Below are 13,616 nucleotides of genomic sequence, written 5' to 3'. Positions count from 1 at the left end.
TCTCCCATGAGATCTGTTTGTTTAGAGAGAAAGAAGTGTAAAGGTGAATCTTTCTAACTAACACTTAGAAACATCTCTTTCTTTTTAAGAATTGCCAAAATAATAATATATTGTCTTTTATAGAAATAAAATAATTTCATATTAATCAGCTAGTGTCTCTAGATAATTCACAGGAATAGCCAACATTGTCCCTAGAAGTACTAACATTGTCCCTAGAAGCCCTAATGCATTGCATTCTCTGTAGATAAAGTATTTTAAGAAAGACTGCTAATAAAACCATGAGACAACTCTGTATAGAGTGCTGAAAATAAAGGTTTGGCACTGAATAAAGAAGGAGAGGGAAAGATAAAACACCACCAGTTAGCTCAATACAATTGGAAATAGCAAGGTAAAGCATTCCTGGGCAGATTTGGAAATGTCAGTAAATGTCAAGTTTTGTGGATAAAGGTCCTCTCTGCTGAGCCCCTTTTGCATGGGTTTTGTGTTTGTGCATGTGTGTGTGTGGTTCACAGACCCACAGGTTTTCTCCTCCTTGAAAATGTGGCTCCTTGGGGTACTCTGATGTTGCAGAAGGGTTTGTTGGTTTCTGCACCACTGTTGTGGAGAATGTAATGCCAGCAGGAGTGTAGAAATCAGGTTTATTGAATTGGCTTGTATTTAGCATGGGATGGAACTCTTTGCTCTTGTTGCTTAGGAAAAAAAATCTGAACTTCACTTTAAAAGACTTAAAAATTAAATGCCCGTATTTTCCTTTGAAAGTTTTCATTTTAAAATTTTGTTTTAGTAAATCGTTGTTCTTAAAGGCAAACAAAATACTTTAAATTTTAATAAAATATTCTTTTATTCCTTTACTGAGGAAGGGGGGTGCTAAGAGCTCATAAATATAATGGGAAACCTAAATATCAATCCAAATTTATAAATTATGCCTTTCTTTTCCCACCCATGATGAAACCAGTAGAAATTTTTTTCCCCAATCAGCCTTACCAGTGACAAGAGAAAGGGAGGCAGGAGGGCTCTGCTGCCAGAGAACTCTTCCCATTCAAAACCAGTGTCTAAGCCTATGCCTGTTTAGGGCCTGGGGAGAAGAAAAAATGAAAAGAGAGTACTGCAAACTGTGTTTCTAAGGCAGTGACTGCTCTGATACAATCCTAAAAGTAGTGCTGTAACTTCTGAATACTTTTTCTACTGTTTTTTTCTGAACAAGTACCTAGTGTGAACAAAGAACCTCATCCTGACTGTTTAAAATTCCTACTGCAGTCAACAGAAGTAAAACCATGAATTGAGACATGCTCAGTACCACCTATATACATATATATTGCAGGGATTTTTTTTCCCTTTGTGTCCTGTACCTCCAAAAGTTTGTTAAAGTTAGAAAAACTTTTGTTCACTAAGTTTACCATCCCCATCAGGGATGCCTTAATTCTCACGCATGTTACTGTACTGCAAATTATTTGGCAAAAATGCTGCTTTTATAAAAAGCCTTGACAAACTTGTAGCATGTGCCCCAGATAAAATCTCCTTTCAAACAGTCCCCTGAGATGATTATCTGCAGTGATTGCAAATGAACCTTGTGGCAGGCTCATAACAAGTGTCCTCGTGGACGGAAGAGAAACCTGCTGTCAGAACTACAAATAATTTACGTAACCCAATTTAAAGCTCTAACAAAATGTTCCCTGTTAAGAGGATTGTTATACTTAACGTGTGAGATGAAAATGCTTTCTGAAGGTCAGGAATGCACAGAAGATAGATTAGATCTCTTGAAAACACAAAAAAATAGGTTTTTACCAGAAGTTTTTCTTCTGTCAGACTTTCAACTTGGCATTCTCAGAAACTTACATAAGTGCAGCTTTATTCCTGCAAACGCTGTGTTTGCTCTGCAGAGGGAGAGGAGCTTTGAGAAAAACACAGCTGAAGGCAGACTGGAGACTCAGGTTATTTTCTGTAAATTTCAGATAGATTCTCAGCTATTTCACCAGCAGCAGCATAGATAAAAGCTTGGTTTAAAGAGCACAAGGATGGGTTTGGGGAAGTATTTCCAGGACTCTGCCTGTAGGGATGCTGGAGGGCTCCAGGCAGTCTGTGCTGCTGCAGGTGAGCCAGTCCCTCCCGCAGCAGTGGCTGTCCCGCGGGTGACAGGGGTGGCACCGGGTGGCCTCACCGATGTGCTGCAGCATTGACCCCTGCAGCAGGAGGGTGGCATGGGCTGGCTTCCCTCGAGGCGTCCTGCTCACACCTGCCTGCTGCTGAGTGACAGAGGCGGGGAACAGCCTCTGCTGGGGCTGGACATGGGGGCTCTGAGAGGCACATCCAACCCAGGCAAGGCAGCTGGGCAAGGAGTCCTGCTCTCCTGCTGTTCACTGCCTCTGGGACTTAATGGAAAACTGTCAAACAGAGCCACGAAACCTGAATTCAACACACTGGAAAACAGCTTTATGAAGTCTGTTTTTTCTTAACAGGATTTAGGGGGTGAGGCACGACTTGGAATGCTTTTCACATAGGATACAATGGGAAGAAAATGAAATTACAGCCTCTGTAACCATCAGAAAGCTGGGCTAATGTTGACATTCTCCTATCCCCTGCATAGAGTCACATGTAGTTTCTGTCCATCTTTCCACAGCCAAAACCTGAGATTACAGAGAAGCTGATGATGGAAATTCTTTAAACGCTCAGTCTCTCCTCTCCTGCATTCCCCCAAAGGTCTCCCTGTTACTCTGTGTGCCCTGCCTGCCCTGGTACTGGCTGTCCCACAGCCTGCAGCAGCTGCACTGAGCACTCTGGGGGCTGCACCAGCACACCAGGCAAGCAGCAGGCTCTGGCTGGGAAGAGAGGCTGTGTGGCCACGTTTTGGAGCAAAAGAATAGGAAAAATCTTTGTCCTGGAGAGTGGGGTGTTTTCTTACAGCCTCCTGCTTTGCACTGGTGAGGGTCTTTTCCCAAAATAGGTTTGTGAAGGGGAAGAGAAGCTTGAACCTCTGCATCCCAGCAGCAGGTGATCCTCAGTCCCTGTACACCTGTGCTCCCCCAGCAGCCTGGCACCCACCCATGGGGAGGGCACTGACAGGGACATTTCTTCCTCAGAAGCACCTTCCTCGACAGCTAGAGGCTTTCCTGGGCAGCAGTGTGAGGAGAAGGCACCAGGAGAGGTGAGGGAGCCACGGGAGCTGGGCTCTCTGTGCTCCTTTGCTGGGGGACACCGTGTGAGCGCTGGCAGAGCAGTGTCACAATGTCACAGTGTCACTGCACAGGGCACGGGCAGCCTCCTCTCAGTGCCTCAGGCAAGGTTCCTTTGACACACCAGGACTTTGCTGACGGCTGATTCCTCAGATAGAAACATTTCTGTGCCAGGTAGATTTCCAAATCTGAACTTTGCTGTAATGTCTCACTTATTTTACAACAACCGGGGCAGAGGAGACCATTGAATTTTCCCTACTTCAAAACAAGCAAAGAAAAAAAAAGTTTTTAAAGGACTCTTGTCTTTTTCAGAAGAGGAGGGCACTCTTGAAATCCAGAATCAAAAATGCATGTTTTATCTTTCTTGGTGTTCATGAACTGGAGACCGCGGGTTTTGCAGCCTGAGAGATCTGCGAGCAGATTAATTCCCGTGCTGTGAGTCCTGGGTGTGCTCCAGCCCACACAACTCCTGAACAAAAATCTCCCTGGGACTGCATCCACAGGCTTCTACAGGCTATGTTGGGATTGGGCACCTGAATTGAATTTAAGTGGACTGTTCCTCCCATGTATTGCTTTTAGTGGTTCCTGTTGGCTCCAGCAGCTACCTGACTCATGTGGAAGAAACAAGGACCAAATAGGTAGGGAACTTTTCAGAAATAGGTTGGGAGAGAAAGCTTGTAAAAATGAGATTTTAATTGGACAGGAGAAAAGAAAATAGAAACCAGGAAATAGGAAGGGTCTTGGAGAAATGAGATGGGCTCAGAGAGGGAGTGGAGAGACTGGCACAGAGGGTGTGCAAACTCAGGGTGTACAAGCTCAGCTACTTGAGGGCTTCTGGTGCTGGGCAAAATCAGAACTGCCTGGACAAAGCCTAGAATAACTTGTAAACTCAGAATTCAGAACTTTGGGGATCTCTACTTGGTGCCAGGACCAAAAGTGACCTGAAAAGTCGAACGGTGAAATAAAATACAAAACTCTTGCAAATTTTAGTTCTAGTAATCTTAAATCTGCTATTAAGGGCTACATTGACCTTGTTCTTTTGTGACTCAGTTCAGAACAGAGGGAATGATAATATTCTGACATTCCTTCAAATTGTAGAAATTAATTTAATGGTGATTTGCAGAGCCCTTAAACCCTGGTGGTTCTGTGCTCAGACTGGGGCAATATGTGATGGACAGAAAATAGGGCAGTACACTGATTTTGGTTTTTGTCAGTATCCAGTTGCTCGTAATCAGGTGAATGCTGTCTTATGCAATGAATGAAGGAGAGCACTGAGCACTTGTGAGGAGAAGAGGGAATATCTGCTCCTGCAGTAAAGCTGTATCAGAGCAGATAGAGCTTGTTCTGATTACTGTGACTGTCATGCCACATGGAGCTGCCTTCCAAGGTCAGAGAAGTTTACTAGCTGTCATGAAGGCCCATATTCCCATGTTCTCCTGCAATCTGAAACATTTCAGCAATCAAAAAGACCAATCTTCTTGTTCCTCTGTGTGAAAAGGTTCAAAAGTTTCTATTACTGCCCTGCTGCTTCCCTTGATTTCAGCAGTCCCCGCAGGCTCTTTGTTGATGTTTCTTAGTTGACAGCATCCTGTTCAAGCCCTGCCTCTGACTCCCTGCTGCCTAGCAATGATTACACTGCTATTGTTTACTAACAAACCTCTTTGGACCTGGCATGATAAACACGGGGTACAGGGCAGTACTTTGATCGCAAATTGTACACGCTGTCCTTGAAGCAATTTTACTACAAGCAAATGAGTTGCCTTAATAGGGATATTATCACAAACAGGGATATTATCACAAACAGGGATATTATCACAAACCATAACAGTCTCACTTTACTCTGTACTTCGAGGAAGTATCTAGACAGTCCATGAAATTGTGGAAATACCAGCTTGGATAGTCAGTCAGGAGAAATTAAACAGCTGATATCTCAAAACCTTTGTTGGGCTGAGGGGAAATCACCACCTCGGTTTTGATGAATACTGTGCTGTTTTGTGAAGTCTTTGTAAAGCATCTCTGACAGACAGGCTTGGGAGTGTTAAGTCCTCCTTGGAGCTGCCCTTGGAGCAGGATGGCTTGGGCAATGGTAATAAGATTCCTACTCCAGCCCTGGCAGTATGGTTTAACTCTGAAGGCAAGGGTGAGTCTTCTGTCTGTCCTTGATTTCTGGGATATACCTTTTCCAACACAGAAATCAAGGATAGGCAGGCTGTCCTGGAAAAGTTAACAGCAAGAAAAAGGGGAGGGGTTTCTAAGCTGCAGTCTTACCCCTCTGGGCCATCAGTTCAAGACACAGGAAGAGTTTGCTCAATCTTGTCTGGTGGCTGAGCTGGTTCTTGATTGCTTTGGGTGGCCAGGTAAGAACTGCCCCAGTGCAGCCTGGCCTTGTCACTCCCACGAGTGAGAGGCTGTGTGCACCTGACCTCTGTGGCCATGGGGGCCAGGGGCCACAGGAAGGTCTGTCGGCTGGGGACACCAGGTGTGACACACAGGAACCCTGCAGCAGCTCTTGCTGTCACCCAGGGCCGTGCATGGACCACATGTGAGCACCATTATCGTGCTGGAGCTGATTGCTGCTGAGTTGCAGCAATCATGAGAACCCAGTATTGCAATCAGAGCTGGTCCAAAGGTTGGAACTCATCTTCTTTGAGTCATCCTTATTGCTTTTTTTGGGAGTGTCCTGATTAAACAATAAGAAGAAATATGAGGTAATGGTTAGCAGCTTTTGGTGTTTACTAAAATAGGTTTATCAGGAATTGGTTTTATTTTAATTGAGGCTTAAATAGGTTTCTGGTGTTTCATAAAGCACAAAGAATGAGGGAGGAATATATTTTTCTTTTCAAAAAATACAAATTTTAGGGGCATGGGGTATCTCTTAAGTTTTTATTTAACAGTTTTTGACTGTTGAAATTTGCAGCTCAAAACTGTTTAAAGATATGCTGGAGATAAGAGAATGCTGATGCACTTATAAGCTGAAGATTTCTCTATCTCTTTATCTTTCTTAATTCCAGCTCACTTGCAGGGTAAATCTTGCTATTTATATAATGAAACAACCCATTGGTATAACCCTTCAATGAAATATTTACCTTTATGAGATAACTTTCTGGGTGGAGGACTGCTTCTTAGTGCTTCCTCAGCACTGGGGTGTCCAATAGAAGTATTTCCGACAAGAAAATTTGAAAGAAAATTCTCCTGACAAGGAGAATTTCCAACAAGAATCAAGGTCATGAAGGTCAGTTGCACCAGCTGGCACTGGAGCTCTCATTAAGTTCTGCAAAGGCTGAACAGCCTTGCCCACCTTCTCTCCTCTCCTGGACACACTGCATGTGTATGTGTCAGTATCCACTAACAAGTGGATTTGCTTTTCTGTCCTGCAGTGTGTACATAGACAGATGTATTTCATTTGTCTAGGCCTTAACTGAAAAAGTTTGGGATGACCCAATTTCAGCAGTGTTGTACCTCTAAGAGAGGTAATAAATCTTACATTTCCAAAATAACAAAGATTCAGTCAGATTTTAGGTCTTTACTGGGGAAAAAAATTTTGTTCTTCAAACTTACAGAAGAGTAGATCATGGGTAAAATGAGTTAGTACAAAAAAATGTGTAATGTATTATTTATCCCTTTCCTAGGTAGGAGTGCTTCTAGGCTCTTCTGTCTGTCAGAAGAACAGATAACTCAAAAATCCTGGGTAGAAACCATCCACTCCTGAAAGTAGGATGCCTCTGAGCTACAGCTGTGAGAGGGATCAAACATGCCATTGTCTCTTGAAGTAAAAGCTCAGCAGAAGTGCCTGCTGATGCTGTCTCTGGGAGAGAAAGCACTGGGAGTGCTGTGGTGGTAAGAGCTGAGCTGTGTGCCTGGTGCTGATGCTCCTCCTGTGCCCAGGGCAGAAGGGAGGAGGCTTGCTCCACACCTGCTTGGAGGCCCACACGGTGCTGAACTGTACTGCGGGAATGTAGAAGGCCTAAAGGCATCCCTCTCTGAGTGACTGACTGGAAACAACCTGCTGGGGAGGTACACTGTGTGTTTCTCGCTAATTTAGTAGTTCTCCATGTGCAGCAGGTTGTCCAGGCATCCACAGTGCCCAAGTGTGGCTGAGAGGTGCTTCCTGCAGCTGGGAAAAGGAGCCAGCTTGGTACTGGAGGGGAAGGTTGGAGTCACTGTGTTCAGGTTACATCTGCTCAAAGTTTTGTCATAAACTTAAGAATGCTGAGAGTTTGCCCCTATTCCAAATAAAGCATTTATTGGGGGTTAAATTATTGTGCTTTATCTTCATGGGAGCTGATAGAAACAGAATGACACCAGGAGTTAATGTTCCATTCTGTATTACCACTGCAAAGAGTAACAAGGAGTTCTGCAGATGAGATGAATAGACACAGCTTAACCTCTAGGCATCTGTTATTGGAGTCCATTTAAAGCACTTTGAGTTGGAAGAGACTTTGCTGAAGCTAATGGGAAATGCCAGGGTAGGAAGATGATCCCAGTGTTTGGCACCAATCAGAGCCTGGAGTATTTCCAATGTGTGTGTTGGCATTTGTAACATGTAAGGAGAGTGTCTTTTCTCCCCAAGAGTAAAAGACAAAGCAAGTTTAGACAATTCTGGTCAGTTTTTCCTCTTCAAAGGAAAAATTAATTTTCTTGTTTCTCATTGTAGTGCAATTGCAAGCAAATACTTTTTGCTTGAGTTGTAATGAGAGGTCTTGTGTTTCATAAGCCTAATACCCTTTGTAGTAAATGATGCTTCTGTGCATTAATTCTTTCCTCCTGTGCAGTAGTCAGTGGTGCAAGTCCTTTCCTCAGCACTTCAAACAGTTGTCTTCTGTAGAGTGGTCTGAGATCTTGCATCATTTCCTGTCATCAATCCAAAGCTATTTATAACACGTCTGCTGATTCTGGCACATAAGCAAAACCCAGTTTTCATGAGAAAACAAATACTTTGGAAGTGTAATCCCTCCCAGCAAGTGTCTCAAAACTGCTGAGAAAACCTGAAACAACCTTGAAAATCTTAATGAAGTCTAAGACATAAATGGTACTGGGGAATATGGGCAATTGAATAGTCTTTAGTGGAAATCTTTAGAAATAGATAGGGCAAGATGTGCTGAGAAAAAGTTACAGAATTTTAAGGGAGAGGAAGTGTTTCCAAAATATATTTGTTAGTGAAACGAAAACTTTGGGTTTTGCAGTCTGACAATACAACAAAAGTGATTCAAGGTAGCCTTTGCAATGCTGAGTATTCGCCCTATAATTTGATGGTAGATGTTCTATAAAAAGTCCCTACTTCTTGATATTTCTTAGATTTTCAATCTCTTTAGCTTCAGGAGACTTACTGGGGTAGGAGTCTGGCAGGGACAGTTGCAATCATTACTTGAAGCAGTGTGCTTCCAGTCAACCTGCTGCTTTTGATAAGTGCTATTTTGGGACTCCTGAAAAAGGGTGTTGGCCCCAGCCAAAACACACCTCGAGCAGCAGAGCTGCTATCGGCCTCCCGCAGGCCTGCCCTGGCCCTGCAGGCACCGCCTGGCCCTTTATCTTTGCCATCCAATGTGCTGCTTGCCGTGAAACAGCTGCATCCCTGAGCTGGGGATCGCTGGGGCACGCTGTGCCAGGAGCCAATGCAACCCCAGCATGGCCTCTGCCTGAGCAGCCACAAAGGCACAGCTTCTTAAAGTGCCTCCCAAGGCAGTTTGTTTCATCCTCTTTTCACAATACCCATGTATTTGTGTTGAGCTTTGCCCCCTCTAAATGTATTTCAAGAGGATTCTGGTGTGGATGAAAATGTTAGTGAATGTTAGTCCAATTTTTTCTTCTCTCTAAATGACAAACTCTGCAGCACCAGCTGTATTTACAATCACACCAGAGGCTTTATCTCTGTAATGCAATAGGAATCAAAATGCTACGTGTAGGAAAGCTTACAGTGCTATAAGAATGAACAAGAGCAGTTCTGCATAGCAATATCTATATTTCTGCAATTAAATGCAATAGTTCTACAAAAACACAGAATTGTTCTATATAAATCCATCATCAGGCATTCATATCTTGCCCAAGAGCTGAAATTTTCCAGTAGAGATCCAAAATCCAATGTATTTTTTGCTGAGAGCACCCAGTGCTGTTTCCAGGGAGTCTCTCTACCTTGGCATACTCAAGGTATTACAGATATTTAAATAATATCTGCTGCCTTTCAACTTTAGCAGCACTTCAGCTAATGCAATAACCAGCACAGAGGCCTCAAACAATCGTGTTCTGTGCCACTTCAGTTGGCAGATGTGCTCTCCTAACAACTTCACTTGAGGTTTTGGAGGTGAGGATGAGAATGGTGCCTTGCTGAAGGTCTGAATGCGGAAGAACCATCGCACACTGAATTTTCTTGCACCTGAAGTGCTGGGACAAAAACATTCAGCGCTTCTTGTTTTCATCTTACGCGTTGCTTTGTCCTCCTGTAGAATATTTTTCATCTGTAGATTCACCCACTGACTGGATCTACAGCCTGACTCCAGCACACCCCAATATCCCATGCTGGGAAGTTAGAAGGAGCTTGGGTCACTTGGAGCACCCAAGTATGAAAATGTTGGTACCTGTCATCCTTTAAAAAAATTAAACTAACAGACATACAGCCCTAACTGCTTACCTCAGTAAATTTTTCTGCATGTTTGCTATTCTGTGCAAGCTCTCTCTGAGCAAGATAAACTAATGAGGAAATGATGAAAGGCTGGGAGAGCTCCAGCCTTACACACAGAGGGCTAATGCTTCAAGTGATGACCCAGCTACAAAGCAACTTTTCTAAGCTTTCCTCTTCTCTCTTTATTGACATGGCTTTGCCAACTCCTGCTTTAGGCAGCTGCTCTGCCCTGTGCTGAGTGTTGTTTAAAACATAGAAAAAGGAGGCAATGGAATTGCCTGACTTAATAAAAGTGGGTGATTTTAAGCAGGGGGCCTGCTCTACCAAAGTGTCCTAGATCACTGATGATCTACCAAGGGGGAAGAATTACTTGTTCTGTTTTAAGTGTTTAATGACTTTTTGTCCTACAGAATTTCCAAAGTATGTCAAATAACCCATTTATTTCTAGCCTCAAAGTTGAACATCTTCTGTGACTTCCTTCTTCCACCTCCATTTGCCCTTTGTACTTTGCTGCCTCTGGTTGGAATTGGCCTCTGTTAAGGGTCTGTTCTTTTCCAGTCTGTCTGTTGTTTCATACAGGAATGCAGATCTTGGGGTATGTTTTTTTCCTTTATTCCAAGTCTTTGTCATAGTTTTCTTTGCTGATCAGAATGTAGATGGTACAAATCTTGTTCTGGCAAAGTCAGGTCTATCCAGGTGAGCCCAAATGAGGTGATAGTGTGTTGTCTGTGCCCAGGGAGCTCTGCCTACCACCAAGTAAACTTTAACTAAAAAGGAATCTTGACACAAACATTGTTAAAAGTTTCTAAGATGGCAACTTCTGTGTGGTTATCTGACAATAATGCTGATTGGAATTATATTTTAAGATTTATTAATCTAGAGAGTGAGTGCTTGTTAGAAAAATCCATTCATGTTAAAAAAGAACAAATAAAAAAAATCCTGTGTCCATTATGGCAAGGTAGTGTCTGACACTTGCAGGAAATGAAGGTGCCCAGGAAATGAAGCCACCTGAGCTATTGGGTTGCCAGTGAAACTCAGATTTATCTGGGCTGTTTGTGCTGAACATCAGCACTATGAAGCTAAGCTGGAAGAGCAATTGATTTGTAAAGGTTTTGCTTAACACCTGCAGAGAAATTGGCTGATGGGAAGAGACTGCAGTTAAAGGAAACTCAAACAATTAAAAACTCTTGGGATCTGTGCCAAGACAACTAAGTTGTATTTTAGGGCTCAGAGCACAGATAAGAAGGAATAAGCCAAGGAGGCCAGAGAAACTGAGTGTTTCTTGAACATCTCCTCATCCCCTTTTAATAAGTAGATTTTGTCCTTTAAACTCATCCCTATTCACATTCAAAATTCATCTTAAACTTTGGTAAGAAATATGGCCAGTCCTTAAAAATATATCCTAGGACACATCTCCCTTCTTCTGGGAGAACGTGTAAGTCAAGCAGTGAAACTGAGACAAAAGCCTGGAGCTGCCAAGTTACCTTGGGCAACCTTTTCAAACCGTCTCCAAATCTTTCTTCCCTTGCCAATCATAATGGGTGTGGACGCTTAAAAATATTTCGTTCCCTTTTATGCCACAAGTAACAATTCACACACAGGACTGAAATATTACACTGGAATTTACTGTTTGATCTTTTTGAACTTGGATATAATAAATGAATCATTGCTGCAGTTCTAATTATTTTTTAATTGCTGGTCTTTACGACCTTTGAAATCCAGTTCTCTTCTTGTTCTGCATTTCACTGACAGTTAATATCTGCCATTGTTTTAGAATGAATTGATATCATCTAGAATATAATCTACATGCTATGAAATCGCATTCTTGTGGGAAATGTGCAAAAAACTTGTTGCAGTAATTTATAGCCTAATCAATAGGATATTAAAAATCTGAAAACAGATTAGCAATTTGCTGGATTAGACAGTTATAAATTGCCATGAGACACACAATTTTGAGCAACTCTCATGTGTATTGTAATTCTAAAAATAGTGGGGCTGAAGAAAAGTAACATTCCTGCACCATGCTCTTCCTTTTGCAAGATTTTCCTCTAGATTGAAGGATCTCATTCACTTAATCCTACCACAAACTACATTCCTGGAATGAGAGAAAAGATATTGGAGGGGAAAAAAAAGAATGCAGTTCATGACTTATGAATTAAGGACCCAGAAACTGGTGGCACTTCTGGGCTATGGGAGATGAATAGTGAGTGTGTGCTACCCAAGTGAGGAAGCTTGCTGCTTACTGCAAACCTCCTCTGTGCTTGTTAAACTACTTTTGAACAGTCTGGGCTGCTGCAGAGCAAACTCCATGGATGTGCAACTTCTCTACCTGACTGAATTGACACTGAAGATATTGGCAAACAGTCCCAATGGACACAGATTATGGGCCCTCCAGGTGCTGTTTCAAGGATGTAATATAAAATTTTTCTTACTTCAGCACTCTAGAATCTGAGGATCTGCTTGCTCTTTTGATTCTCATAATGAAAATACTTTGTATGGATGGAGGGGTTCTTTAATTAACTAAATAGCTCTGGATTTAGACATACAACCACTGCTGCTCCTGCCTTTTTTTTAAGCCCCAAATCTCTTCCTTTAATTCAAGTAAAAACTCCTCTGTGGCTTGGCTCTGTTGCTGTCCTAACATCACCTCTTCCAAATGCGCACTCCTGCAGATTTTTCTTTATGGAGTGTATTTAAATACAGGCCTTCTGGAGCAGCAGTGCAGCAATCTTCCAGCTCTGTTTTGCTGGGTGGGCAGAAGAACTGCAGCTTTGTTTCTGACTTTTCAGTGCTGTTGGCAGCATGGTGAGCTGCGTATCAATTAGCAAGCATTGGAATATAAAGTGTCAGTTTGGTTACTGACTGCTGTATGTGTGCTGTGAGCACAGTGCTGCACTGCCAAATGCCCAGGTCACCTCTCCTGGCAGTGGGGTCAATATCAGAGCTAGCAGTGCATCTGACTAATTGAAACAGAGGATGTTTGCTGAATAATTGAAGAGAGTTTAAAAGTTACTTTAAAAACTTTAGAAAAGCTGAGTGGGGAGATCCTTGGATGTTGATGTATGACTTGTTTATTTAAAAAAATAAAGTTACATGATCTAAAAGTGCAAGGGTCAATTGGATGCTTCTGTCCAAATGGCAGCAGAGCAATAGAGCCCTATTGCATAAAACTTCTGTCCTAGTACTAGCTATAAATAACCTGCATTTAACCTGCAAAAATGAATATTGATTATCACTTTTTGAGCCATCCTGCACCGGAAAGGCATATGAGGGACTGCAAAAGGAAAACTGCACCCTGCCTGGACACTCGTACCGAAACTGGGTTAGTAGAAGCAGAAGGCTCTTCTGATACCGAGAGGCTTGGTGTCCTCACTCTTCTCTCTCTTACTAAGAGTGCTGTTTACGAGTCTCACGGGGGAAAATGTAAAGTTTTCATTATTTTTCTTTATTTTGCTGTATTACTTGTGGTTTTGGGGAAAAGCAGACTCGTAGTGCCGCTGTTAAGGGAGATGCTATAGCGAGACAGAAATCCTTTGTGGTATCTAGAGCTGATAGCAATGGCAAAAATTTGTAAATGCTCGTGGGGAGAAGACCCAGATCGGCCATGGCATTAAGAGTGCAGAACATCTGAGCCGAAGCGGCACCTTCGGGAGAGGAACTGCCTCCGCCGCGCCCGCCTGTTGCCTCCAACTGCTTTGTTTCTCTGCCGTGAGGGACGTTTAGTGCCGGGCCAGTTGAACGGGGCGCACCCGGGCGCTTCCCCGCCCGTCGCTGCTGGAGCTCCGCACACCGACAGCCCCGAGGACAGCGCTCCTTCGGCGGGGCCCCGC

The sequence above is a fragment of the Molothrus aeneus genome, chromosome 13, assembly GCF_037042795.1.
Source record: "Molothrus aeneus isolate 106 chromosome 13, BPBGC_Maene_1.0, whole genome shotgun sequence".
NCBI classification, from domain to species: Eukaryota; Metazoa; Chordata; class Aves; order Passeriformes; family Icteridae; genus Molothrus; species Molothrus aeneus.
The sequence above is the reverse complement of the archived record's forward strand: the minus strand, read 5'-3'. Positions refer to the sequence as shown.